Here is a 12,539-nt window from a genome sequence, read left to right as displayed (position 1 = left end):
CTTTAAATAGGTGGATTGTGTAGGATATGAACTGTATCTTAATAAAAGTGTCAGCGAAGAAAAAAGACGACAACGACGGCGGTAACTACACTGCACTTCGGCTCTCCCAGACCTCTGGGAGCCCTCCCTCCGCCGAGCCGGGAGCCTGCCTCCTCTCCCGGGAAAGAAATATCTCAGTTTAGGCTGGGTGGCGGGCAGCGTCTGGGTGAAGCAGATTCTGTCCCAAGCTTGTCTTTCTCACAGCAGATGGTGGAGGTGTAACTTCTCACCTTGCCACCTGTGCTCTGAGGGGAGGGCCTGTGGAGTGAGGCTTCTGCAGCTGTGCTGCTCAGACTGCTCTGGTTCCAAGCAAGGGCTCTCTGCTTTTGCTCTTCTCTGGAGAACTGGATATTACCTGATATCTGAAGTCACTGGTGTTCTCTTTCCGTGTCCTCACTCATCTGGTCTCAGTGGGGCTGTTATTGCCCTTGGCAGCTCACTGCACGTCTCTTCAGGTTCAAGGTGTTTGGGCTTTCTGTTATCCGAGGTGGAGTTTCTTTTTCTGTAGCTTGTTCTTGTTTTGGGGTGGATTAGTAAGAGCAGAAGTGTTTAGAGAGGCTTTGCTTTCTCAAAGATTTTTAAACCCCATAGCCAAAATATGTTTAATCAATCACTCTGGGTGTACTCTGTCTGTCAAATTAAGGAGTTATGCAGCATCTTAATGAACATGCTTTTAGATTAAGTTTTTGTGGTTCTGATGTAATTACATGAAATTTGGGTGAACACTAAATATAGTGAATGTTTCCTTACAGACAGAACCTCCCCTGAATACACCAGAAAATAGAGAATATCTTACAGAAATTATGTTCAAATTATTTGATATTCCAGGACTTTACATTGCAGTTCAGGTAAGGACAAGTGAATTTCATAATTCCCAAGTGACCTTACTTGTCTAATGTGGAAGAAATGGTGATTCTAGAGGCCTCTGTAAGATTGTGTGGTGTGGTTTCCTTTCCCACGCACTCAAGTGCACATGAAGTCATCCCATTCTGGTCCAAGCTCAAACACTGTACAGAGCAAATTCTGTGATTTATGTTTTTACTGCTGGTGTAGAGTTTGTCCAGCTTTTGTCTGTTTACATTCATTAAAATCTCAGGTATCCTCTGGGAGACAAGATCAAGATGTAGGTGTGGTTCTTTGGCTTCTTTTACTTCTGATCATAAAAAAGAAAATATACTATAGAATATGTTAAAACAAAACAAAACTAAATAAATGCCTTTCAAGGGTTGCCCCTTGTGGATCTGAGCTCCTGTGGTTCCATGAGTTTGCAGAACTTCCCCTGAAGCTGCTTGTTCTTCGTGGGGGGTTTTGTTGGTTTTCGGTGTAATGTATCTGCCACTCTGTATAAGGGAATTGACTGAAATTTGGGGGACTAAATGATAAAATTGTTTTCCAAAATGTTTCCTGCATATTCTATTCCCTTACTTGTAGGAAAAAAGAGGAGGAGCTGCATAAATGATTACCTTGGAAGATTCCACATGCCGTGTCCTCTGTGTGGTGATTCTCAGTACACAGTGATGTCTTAAAGGCTCTGAAAATGCCTGCATTAGAAAACTCTGTTTATTCCACCACTTCCAAATTTAACCAGAAATATTCCCCCACACCTAAGCTGTTTCTGTTCCATGGACTAGGATACAATTTAGGAAACAGTGGCCCAGTGGTTCTCAAAGTGGTCTATGCAGCAAGGTCTCCTCAAAAGTGTTTTTTTTTTTCAAAATACACATTCTCAGAATTTATATCAGACCACGGGTTTCCAGCCTCAGAATTTTGGATCGGGCAGTCCTGTGGGGAGGGCCGGGTATTGAGCTGTGTGTTGTGGGATGTCTAGCAGCATCTCAGGTCTTGACCCACCAGGGGAAGCACCACCACCAGCCTCCCCTCCCCCAAGTGTGACAGTGAGAAATGGCACCAGATGTTGCCAGGTGCTCCTTGGGGGCAAAATTGCCCCTGGTTTAGAACCACCATCCTGGTTCTGCCATATGAGTATTTCTGGATGCCAGGTCCAGTATTTTGTCTTTCTAAAGTCTCCACAAGTAGTCTTATTGCAATCCATCTGTGGACCCACGCTGGGAACCAGTGGATTAGAAATTAATACCTCCTGATTCCACAGTAAAATTCCTTTCTATCTGGCTTTCCTCTGCAAAGCGTTGGTTTATCTTACTGAGTTGACTCCTCCAGATTAAGTGCACAAAACTTACATGTTAGTTGTCCACTTTGGAATTTGGATTTGGAAGGAAGATAGAAGGTAGGGAAGGGAAAGGTCATTCAGACTCAGTAAGAAAGAAAGGGCTTATTGCTCAAACCTGAAGATAGGCTGGTGGAACATTTGAGAAAGTCCCCATGCTGATGGTCTCTGTGGTATTTGTGAAGGCACTGCTGGCCTTAGCTGTGTACTGGACATCATGACAAGTTGGTGAACACACATTAACAGGAATCATCATTGACAGCAGAGATGGGGTCACTCACAATATCCCAGTGGTCAGCAGGGCACCGAGTTCTACACTGTCTGTGGGCCTAACCTGATTTGAGGTGAAGGAAACAGTGAAAAAACAATACCCTTCTGTTAATTAAAGCACCAATTTTGAAGACATACTTGTACTTAGCAAAGGTAACAAGAGCTTTTTAATCCAGGTGTGTGAGAAAATGGAAGATGCTTAGTGTCTGTGGCACTGGCAGTTGGAAATTTGCAGTAACAGATTTGTGCAGTCGGTTGTCAGCAGTCGTCTGATGTCCCTGGGCTCTGCTTGGCCCTGGTGTCACTTTGCCAGGAGGGTCTTCCTGGCTTTCATTCTGAACTGTCATTTGGATATCAGTGGGTGTGGTGCATGACCATTTGGAGGGTGATTCTGTGTTCTCTGACAAGATCAGGCTGGAGAGGACTTGCTTCTTGTTTTTTAAAAATTATTAAGAGCCAAGAAGGAGAGATTATTCACCTTGACTTGCAGGATGCTCTGCAATGTCATTTTTTCATTTTAATTTTCAAAATATTACAGAAGTGATTTCTAATTCAGGCTTCAAGAGACTATACACACACACACACACACACACACACACACACACACACACACACACACACATATATATATATATATTATATATATATATATATAGTACAATGGTTTAGTTAAATGAATTATTTAAAGGTTTTTTTTTTAATTAATTGAAGCTATCTGGAGGGGATTACATCGGGAAGTCAGACCTGCCTTTCCTCCTCCAGGTCCCTTCTTGGAGGCAACCCCTGATACTGATGTTTGTTATTTTGTGTATTACAAGTATCTTTTGTGCAAATATAGTTCTGTGTGTATATGTGCTAAGCTCCTTTTAAAAATGCAATAAATGGATCACGATGCTATACACTGGAAACTAACATAACTTTGCAAATCAACTAAGAGTTAAATTTAAAAAATGAAAACTAGGTTTTTTTTAAATCAATTCACTTATTTCAGTTAAAAAATAGTCACTGTTTTATTTCAGGATGTTGCAGAGATGATGTACTAATATGCTGGTGCTTTAATACCTCAGAGTTCAGAAATCACTGCAGGGGGAAGCTGATGTGTCTACAGTCAGGAGGAAAAAGCCAAATCCTTCCCCTCTGTCCTTGCACCCTGCCAGTGTCCCCTTTGCCCTGGGGTGAGGAGAGGCAGGAGTCCTGCAGAGCATGATCTCTGCTCGCAGCCCTTCAGCCAGCCTCAGGGTGTGAGGCGTTTTGGTGCCACTTTCTGTGTGGCCCTGCCTGTCTCTTCTCTGAGGTCACATCCTCAGAGGTCAGTGCAGGCTGAGGTCAGGGCCTGTGCCTGTGGGCCTGCTTCCTGGCCTCCCTTGTGCATCTGAAACAAGTTTCACACTACGTGCAGGCCCACAGAGAAAGTTGTTGTTCAAATTTTTCTGTTTCTTAGTGCAGTTTTTTTCCCCTAATTATAAAAATTACATTTACTGTACAAAATTTAGATAAAATGGAGAAATGTAAAGAAGAAAATAGAGTGACCCACAAACCTACCCAGAGGACTGTGCCACACTTTTTTGGTATAATCTACTGAGCTCTTTTTCTTAGAAACACGATACATGTTTTAAGTACAGTTGGGATACCCTCCATCTGATTTCCTGTTCTAATTGTACAATGTGCTCCTCACGTTCTATTTTGCATATTGATTTATCCCTGATGTATCTTTATTGTTAAGTACTCTGTGGAAAAATATTTAGAAACTACCTAACAGCCCATCATGTTGGTATAGCACAATTCACTTACTTGTTTTCCTACCATTGGCTGTGGGTTGTTTTAATATATTTAATCTGTGATGAAGCTGATACTTACTCAACATGGGTTGAATTAACTTTAGAAAATGTTATATGTAATATATTGAGTATAGAAATTGTGAATAGTTTCTGTTTGTGAGAGCTACTGTTCTTATGATTTTAAGTTTTTGATTTTAATAATGTGTACATAACTTTTATATTGTTCTTAAATATTCTACAATTGGCTTGGGCTCCAGAGAAACGCTACACACTCTTTCACTTCTAGAAGTTGGGCACCTCAGAAGACATAAGAGGAATTCAGTCACCTTTTCTTGCAACTTCACTGGTAACTGTCTGTGCTTGTACTCGGTGGAACTGATACATCTGTCAGATGGATGAGGATTTGCTCCAGCTTTCTGTCTCCATGAGTGTGTGACAAGCAGCCAGTGCCATCAGGGAGCTCAGAGTGCCTCCTCTACCTGGTGCAGGTGGGGATTGTCAACTCTGCCCGGCTGCTATCACCAGCATGAGCTGGACCTTCCCAGCCTGTGGCCTGCATGTTGAGTGAAACCCTAGGGGGCTGGTGAGGCCCTGGGGCCACACAGCAGCTCCTGGCCCTGCCCTTCTGGTGATGGCTGGCAGCCTGGTCACTGGCCCGGGAGGGCAGCTGGGTTAGCAGATCCCAACTCCCCTCAGCATGGATCTCACGTAGCATAGGGTTGAGGGGAACCTGCCAGACTGTTCCTTCCTACCAAGTGCAGCCCTTACTAGAGTGAGCAGGTCAATTACTGAGTCCTTAATGCATGCCTAAACCATGCTGTGTGCTTGACCTGCTGCCTGTCACTGGGTCTCTTCTGTGCACCCACTCGCCCCATATGATGGGTGAAGGTGCCAAGGCTGAAACATATGTGTTAACAGGTGTGGCCATGGTTACTCTGCCCACAGATGTGGAACCAGGATCTGAGTTCAGGTTGTCACACTCTAAGTCCCACATGTTAACCAGGTTGTTGACTTTAAAATGCAAGCCAATTTGTAGTTGGTTTAAAAATTAATACTTAAACAGCAAAAGAAAAAATGTGACAATCAATATATATATGTTCATGTATAATAGAAAAATTGCGCTCTACACTGGAATTTGACACAATATTGTAAAATGCCTATAACTCAACAAAAGTGTTTAAAAAATTAATAGTTAAAACTTTTTCCTTTTTGATAGAGGAACAAAATAATATGACCCATTGTTCAGACAGACAGCAGCATTTTAGAAATTAACTACCTTCTGTGGTTTTGTCTTCACATTCCTAATGGAAAGGCCACTTTGGTTGCTTACAGAGCATCTCAGGTTCTCCTAACAGAATTGCATGTGTGGTCATTTTATCCCCCTTCCCCAGTCCTGAGCTTTGCACAGAGTGGGGATTCATTAAATGCTTGCATTGCCAGGGCAGGTGGGGGCAGAACTCTTACTTAGAGTCCAGGGAGGGCTTCCCTCCTGGAGTTGCTCACATGGTGATTTGCCTCTCTGTCTCCCCAGGTGGAAGGGTAGGTACTAGGAAGATGCATCAAACACATCCCTGTTGCAGGTAGAGATATTATGTATTTCATTCAACAGCTGCCAAGGGAGAGGGAGGTGGGAATCCCTCCTGAGCAACCACTGGAGACTGCAAAGGCCATTAAGGTAAAAACAGTTGGGAAATTGGCCGATTCGGGGGTGAGAGAGAAATGGTTGTTTGCACACTTCCCCTTGTGGCTGCCACCCCTGCTCCACCGTGCCTTCCCTCCCCTCCCCATGAATGTGGGTCTCCATCTGTTTACCACTTGAATTAAGGGGTTGAAAGCTTAGCCTCTTCTCTGAACATGGATGCTTGTGGAGGTTCCAGCTGTAAATGAGAGCAGCTTGATAACTGGTATTGAGCATCCTGTGTACTACGATGTCATTTAATTGGAGCCTGATTTGACAGAACCTTCAATTAGCCAATGTGTCTCGCACCTCTCCCTCCAGGCTTCATTTCCCGAGTAAGGAGCAGACAGCAGCAGCAGTGACTGTGAGGAATCCTGTGCACTCAGACAGAATTCAAACTCATTTACATTTCTTGCTGTGTGTGGTTCTGTACCCTGAAAATTACCATTCAGAGTGATGCTGTTCTAGGGTGAATCATTGAACAGAGTCCTCCTGTGATTTCTAGACTCCGTTGCCATGCTGGAGGAGTTACAGGAAGCTCTAAAATTAAATCAGTAAGATTCGGAGGAAAATGGCTCATTTGTCCTTATTTAAAATATCCATTTGACTGATCCATCAGTTTGGTCTTTGTGTCTCTCTGTAGGTAGCAGTTGACAGACCCCTTTCAAAGCATCTTTCTTTTCAGGTTGCAAAATCAGGACAAATTACTGTTTTGTTTTTGTTTTTGTTTTAGTCAAAATGAAGAGATTTTTAGTAATACAAGGATAATTATTATGTAAAGAGCAAAGATTTTGTTTTTGGAGAAGAATTTAAGCATGGAGGTGACATGTGGCCTTGAACACAGAGTTTGTGAGATACAGGAGGGTTTAAGGGAGGTTAGCCTCCCCTCTTTCCTCCCACCTTTGCACCCAGTAACAGGCTAGTTGAAGGAAATTTAGTGTCTGGGAGGACTCCTACATTTTGCACGACACTCTTGGTGGATGGAGAGGTATTTTTAGGACAGGGTGCACTGGTGTGGGTCAGGGCTCCTGTGAGTCGGGTGGCTGGGTGCCCGGGTGTGCCCAGGACTAGAGTTTCCAGGGCTGGGGCACCTCAGAGGTTGGGTGTGTGGTCCTGGGCAGCCCATGGGAGTCAATCCTTTCCCCCTGGGGGAAGGTTTACAGAAGTAGCATAAGACTTTCCTTTTTTAGATTAAAATGTTTCCTAGAACTTCCCCTAGTCCTTTCCTTGCCTTTCTTCAAGGAAATAAATTTGGATATTTGACCCAAGTTCCCTTGCCACTCCACTCCTGTCACCAAAATGCCTCAGAGCCTCTGGCTCCTGACTGTCGTGGTGGCCATGCAGGTAAGTGGGGCCCTGAGTGTGCTGACTGTGACAGAGGCTGCTCTCCTAGTCCTTGTGGTGGGCTTTACCTTCCTCACTGGCTCTCTGGTGTCCATCTCTGACCCTGAACCAGGGCTGACCCATTTGGGCAGTGACAATGTATCACTCAGCCATGAAGTTTGGAAGTGGAAGAGCTCCTTGTGTTCCCTGCAGGTCAGCTGCCCCAACCCTGCTGTCAGTTAGTTCTTGCCCCTCTTCTTTCTGTGGGAGTGGGTCAGAGTTACCCTGTGTCTTGTTGCCCCTGTGGGCAGAAGGGGGCCTGTGGATTCATGGGTCCTGTTGGTGAGGGCAGTGGTGGTCCAGGTCTTGGGGCTGACACACTGCACACCATCAACTCTATGGAGGCACTTCCTGCCTTCAGTTAAGCCTTTGAGATACTATGAGACATTGACCTGTTGTCTTAGGACAACTTACTGTTTCTGCCCTCAGCCTGGTAGATTTGAAGTTGTATGGACTGACCCACTCACTCAGTTATCAGTGAGCACAGGGGTGTGTAGCAAGTCTGGCCCATCAGTCTTACAGTTGTGCAGAGTATACCAAGGATGGTATTAGGTTTCGTTTCAGGGATTCTAAGAAATTTTCCACTTAATATCATGAAAATGCCTTCAGAGGTCCTCCTGAGCACCAGCTTTGGGCCTGATACAGTGCAGGCATTGAACAAAGCCCATCTGGCCCACAGGATGCTGACTTTCAGAATCCGGTACCCAGGGGCCACCTGCTGTTCTTGTGAGGTTAGCTCTAAGGACAGATGATCAACCCAGAGGCCCCAAGTCAGGCATCACCAGCTGAGGAAACACTTTTCACAGCACAGGCTGGAGCTGGCACTGAGCATGTTGTCATGCCCCAATGTGTGGCAGCTCCATCCTGCCAAAGTCAGGCTTTTCTTTGGTTCATGGTCCCAGCACCTTATAAAGTGCTGTATCATTTACTTATTTATCACTGTCACTTGTTACTTTGACTCTCAGCCAGTGTATGGGCCAGTGGGCAGGAGTCTGTGTGTGTTTTATTTACTTGTGCAGCCCATCTGCCTAGGAACTCACTAATTCTCTGTCGTGGAGCCACTGAGTGTGCTGTGTCAGGCCGCAAAGCAGGTTAACCACCTGCTGATCGGCTGTGGTGAGCACAGGGCCAGATCTGCTGCCTTCAGATCTGGGTTGGGTTGCGATGTGGGTCTTCTAGTCCCAGTGGGTGGCAGCGAGTGCCTGGGCAGGTGCCACATAGGGGCATACAAGGAGTAAGAAGAGAGGAGATGGATACGAGGGACTTGGTAGGCACTATCAGATATCATCTCAGATAGTAGGCAGCAACATGTGACAGAGTGAGGCTGGGACTAACAGCAGAGCTGGAAAGAAAGCAGAGTATGTGGCCAGAGTATAGCTGTTAGACATCACTGAGCCCAGTAAGTGTCCCTTGGAGCTGTGGCCGTGGGAAGGACTGATGTTGGGGGTTTGTGGTGCTGGTGTTACTGGGTGTTTGCTGGAGGGCAGACTGGGTGGTGGCTAATGCCTGGTGACATCTCTGTGTGTGTGTCTGCAGGAGAAGTACTGTCACATTTGCCCCAATATAGTCAAGGAGTTTGCCAAGTACGAGGTAGATCCGCGGAAGTGGATCAAACAGCACACAGGGAACAATGCCATCAGCCAAAAGAAGTTCATTATCGATGTTGGCTAGGAAAGGTTCCCAGGCCCTGAAATTTTCTTTCACCCAGAGGTAAGACATTTGCTTTCTGAATGTGCAGAGAATGACGTGTGTGGAGCAATGCTGCCACCTCGTGTGTGTAAGAGTGGCTCCCCGTGGGGCTCCCGAGTGAGGTGGCCACCTTCCAGGGAGGATCTTGGGAGTGTAGGCTGCAGCCTCAGTGGCTGCTCTGGCTCCTGCGTGGTCCACCCATTTGACTGGGTGTATCAGCGTGCTCCTCGTTGGCTCTGGCTATCTGTTAAACAGTTAATGGTTGGTTAAACCAAGAGCAGTTAGGAAGAAGCTTTAAGAGCAATAGAAGAAAATAGATTTGAAATTCATCTCGTGCTAATATGAAAACTAGTTAATCTCGAGGACTGATTGTAATTTGCCTCTGTATTTGAGTATGATAGCGTACATATAACCTTCCCATCACTCATGATGATCTGTCCTCATTCCAACTTTTAATCCAGGACAGCTGGTTCTGCTGTGTTCTCTGCTGAAAGTTAAAGCTTCTGTCTGTGGACAGCCTTGGAAAGAAGAATTAGAGATATCGTCAATTTAATGAGTAGTCACAAAGAATGATTACTACATTTGCAAAAGCAGTAACTAAGAGGCAATATTTTAAGGTTTAAGTAAATTGGATTTTATTTGTATTTTGGTATAATTTTCTGCTTCATTCAGTTTACATTTAATAGGTAAATACAAACCACTGCCTGTTCTTCAATGTGTATGACTGTTTGTTCAGGGAAATGGCACACAATGTATGTCTGACTGTACATGATATCATGGTACTCATTCGCTTGTGATAGTCTTCAGTTAAGATAGAAATAAACCAACAACGTCCAGTGAAGAGCTACATGGTGCCTTTTTCCCTCGAGCAACACTTTCCATGATTTTTAAAGCATATTTCAGAATTTTGTAACTGAATTACTTATACTTTAGCTTATTTCACTTGTGGAATTGAATGTAAGATTTTTTACTCAATAACATGATTGTTACCATATTGATTGTTTCACTTAGAAGCCACCACCATTCCCCCTTCCCAGTCTTCTAGCTCAGATTTACAGCATGAGTCACTGACTAGGTTTTTTCTTATATCCTGGCTAACTTTTTCATAACATTAGTGTCTATACATCACATGATCATTACCTACTCACAATATTTTTCATTATACATCACATACACTGAGCACATGCTTTTTACAATCTCATATAAAGTGTGAGTCACTGTGTATTCTAATTCAGGGCTGGTCTGTCTTTGTTACTGTTTGATTTTTTCCCTCTCTAAACACACACTTCATCTCTTGAGGAGGCATGTCACCATCACTCCATGCATAGAATCACTTGGATTAATTTGACACATTCATTCCAATGTGACAGTTTTAAAGGCATAGTGAATTCTATATTTGTTAAAGTTACTTTTTTAAAAAGTTGTTGAGAGAAATGTGTAATGTTTCTTTTATATCTGTATAAAATTCAGTTTGCCAACCCAGATTTTATTGAATCCATCTCAAATGTTGTTGACAAAGTAATACAGAACTGTCCCATCGATGTCCACCTTCTCCTGTGTAAGGTATAAGCTGCTTGGGTAACATGCTTGGATTTCATTCTGGAATTAAAGGCCCAGCGTTATGAGAATAGTAGACTCTTACCATCAGTCTGCAGACAGTCCTATTTGACTTCTGTTTTATAGGATTTGTTAACGGCCAGATTCCTGATAAAATATTTTTCTTGGAGTGATGATGACTGAAATGCTTGGCAATATGACTCCGTTAGCCAGAAGTATTTGATTTAAATATTCTAGTATCTCTTATTCTTATCTGCCCAGCTGTATTTTTAAATTGGACAATTTTAACCCTCCATGTTGACTGAAAGATCAAAGGGGTCCTTCCCCTCTTGCTTTCTGTGAGTTCGCTGGTCTTGCTTCATGAGTATTTAGATTAGTGCCAGATGTGTTGTTGTCAGAGAGAAGGAGGAATCTGAAATGAACAATCAGAAAATGCTCATGTAATGTTTCTCTAAAATTCTTTGAGTGCAGGAAATTTTGAAACTTGAAAGGAGAAAAAGGCAGTTCATGTAACTGTAGGATAAAGGAAGTGTTGCTGAAAGCCAGAGGGGAGGGGCAGAAAGTGGCAGTCAGCTGGCCCTTCTTCCCTGCCTGCTCACCTCTGTTTGCACATCCTGCTCTTCCCCTCAGACCATGTCTCCCCTTCATAGATGCAGGGAACAGTACCTTAGGGAGAAGAGGACCAGGCTCAGTAGGGAGGGCTTAATACAGTTTATTTCATCTGGACAGTAGAATACTATTCAGCCTTTAAAAAGAATGAGGTAAAGCAATGTAAATTCAAATGAAAAGATGTCTATAGTATATATTGTCAAATGAAAAAGCAAGTTGTAAAATTTACACATAGTATTATTTCATTTTATTTAAAATATACTTTATGTATATATATAAGGAAAGGTTTTGAATGATATGTATTAAACTCCTTAAAGGAAATAAAATATATCTGGGCAAGAGATGGATAACCCTTACTTTCTACCCTTTGTGTTTTAAAATTATTTGAAATTTTATGGTTAACAAATGTTATTTTTATTATTAGAAAACATTTTCTATATAGAGAAATTTGATGGGTAAAAGCAAATTATAATTTGGTTTTTATTGGTATATAACCTTAATTAAACACATCTCACCTCCAGTAATTGTGCAAGGAAGGGAAAGCAAAGGCAGATGAGAGTATTAAACTTAGTGCAGTATGTGTCTTGTTTTCCCTACTCATTAAATCTCACATAATATTAGCTGTGTCTTCCTGTCTATGAAAGCAAGGAACAAGTGTGCACTATTTAGTCCTCATTTCATCATGGTGGAGATGAAGCTTCTGCCAGCAGTAAGGATTGTTCATGCTGGGGTTGAGTTTTCTCATTTGATCATTTAGTTTGTTTTCAGTAGATTTACAGGATTCTAGAAGTAGAGCTGGGCTTCTAGCCTGAGTACCTTATTTAATGGATGATGACACTGAGCCCTACAGATAGGAAAAGGAGGCAAAACTGGAGGGACCTGGGTCACATGGGGCAAACTGGTCTACGACGTTTTTCTAATTGAGGTAGATTTCATGTACAATATTATATAAGTTTCAGGTTGCAGTTTTTAAAGGTTATACTCCATTTACAGTTATTATAAGATATCAGCTATATTCCCTGTGCTGTACAACATATTCTTGTAGCTTATTTATTTTATACATAGTAGTTTGTGCCTTTTAATCCCCTACCCCAGTCTTGCCCTTCCCTCTTCCCTGTCTCCATAGATACCAATTTGTTTGTTCTCCATACCTGTGAGTCTGTTTTCTGTTGTTGTTGTTGTTGTTGTTGTTATGTTCACTAGTTTTCTTTTTCAGAGTTCATATATCAGTGATATTCTACAGTATTTGTTTTTAATGTCTGACTTATTTCACTCAGCATAATAGTCCCAAGTCCAACTATATTGTTGCAGATGGCAACAGTTCATTCTTTTTATGGCTCAGTAATATTCC

The 12,539-nt window shown here is 42.8% G+C and overlaps 1 pseudogene; it reads left to right on the top strand.

Annotated features, from left to right (window-relative positions):
- Positions 1-842: 842 nt before the first annotated feature.
- LOC102539148 (actin-related protein 3C-like) lies at positions 843-10,591 on the top strand (annotated as a pseudogene).
- Positions 10,592-12,539: the final 1,948 nt, after the last annotated feature.

This window comes from Vicugna pacos, chromosome 30, assembly GCF_048564905.1.
Source record: "Vicugna pacos chromosome 30, VicPac4, whole genome shotgun sequence".
NCBI classification, from domain to species: domain Eukaryota; kingdom Metazoa; phylum Chordata; class Mammalia; order Artiodactyla; family Camelidae; genus Vicugna; species Vicugna pacos.
This window is presented reverse-complemented; position numbering and strand designations above follow the sequence as displayed.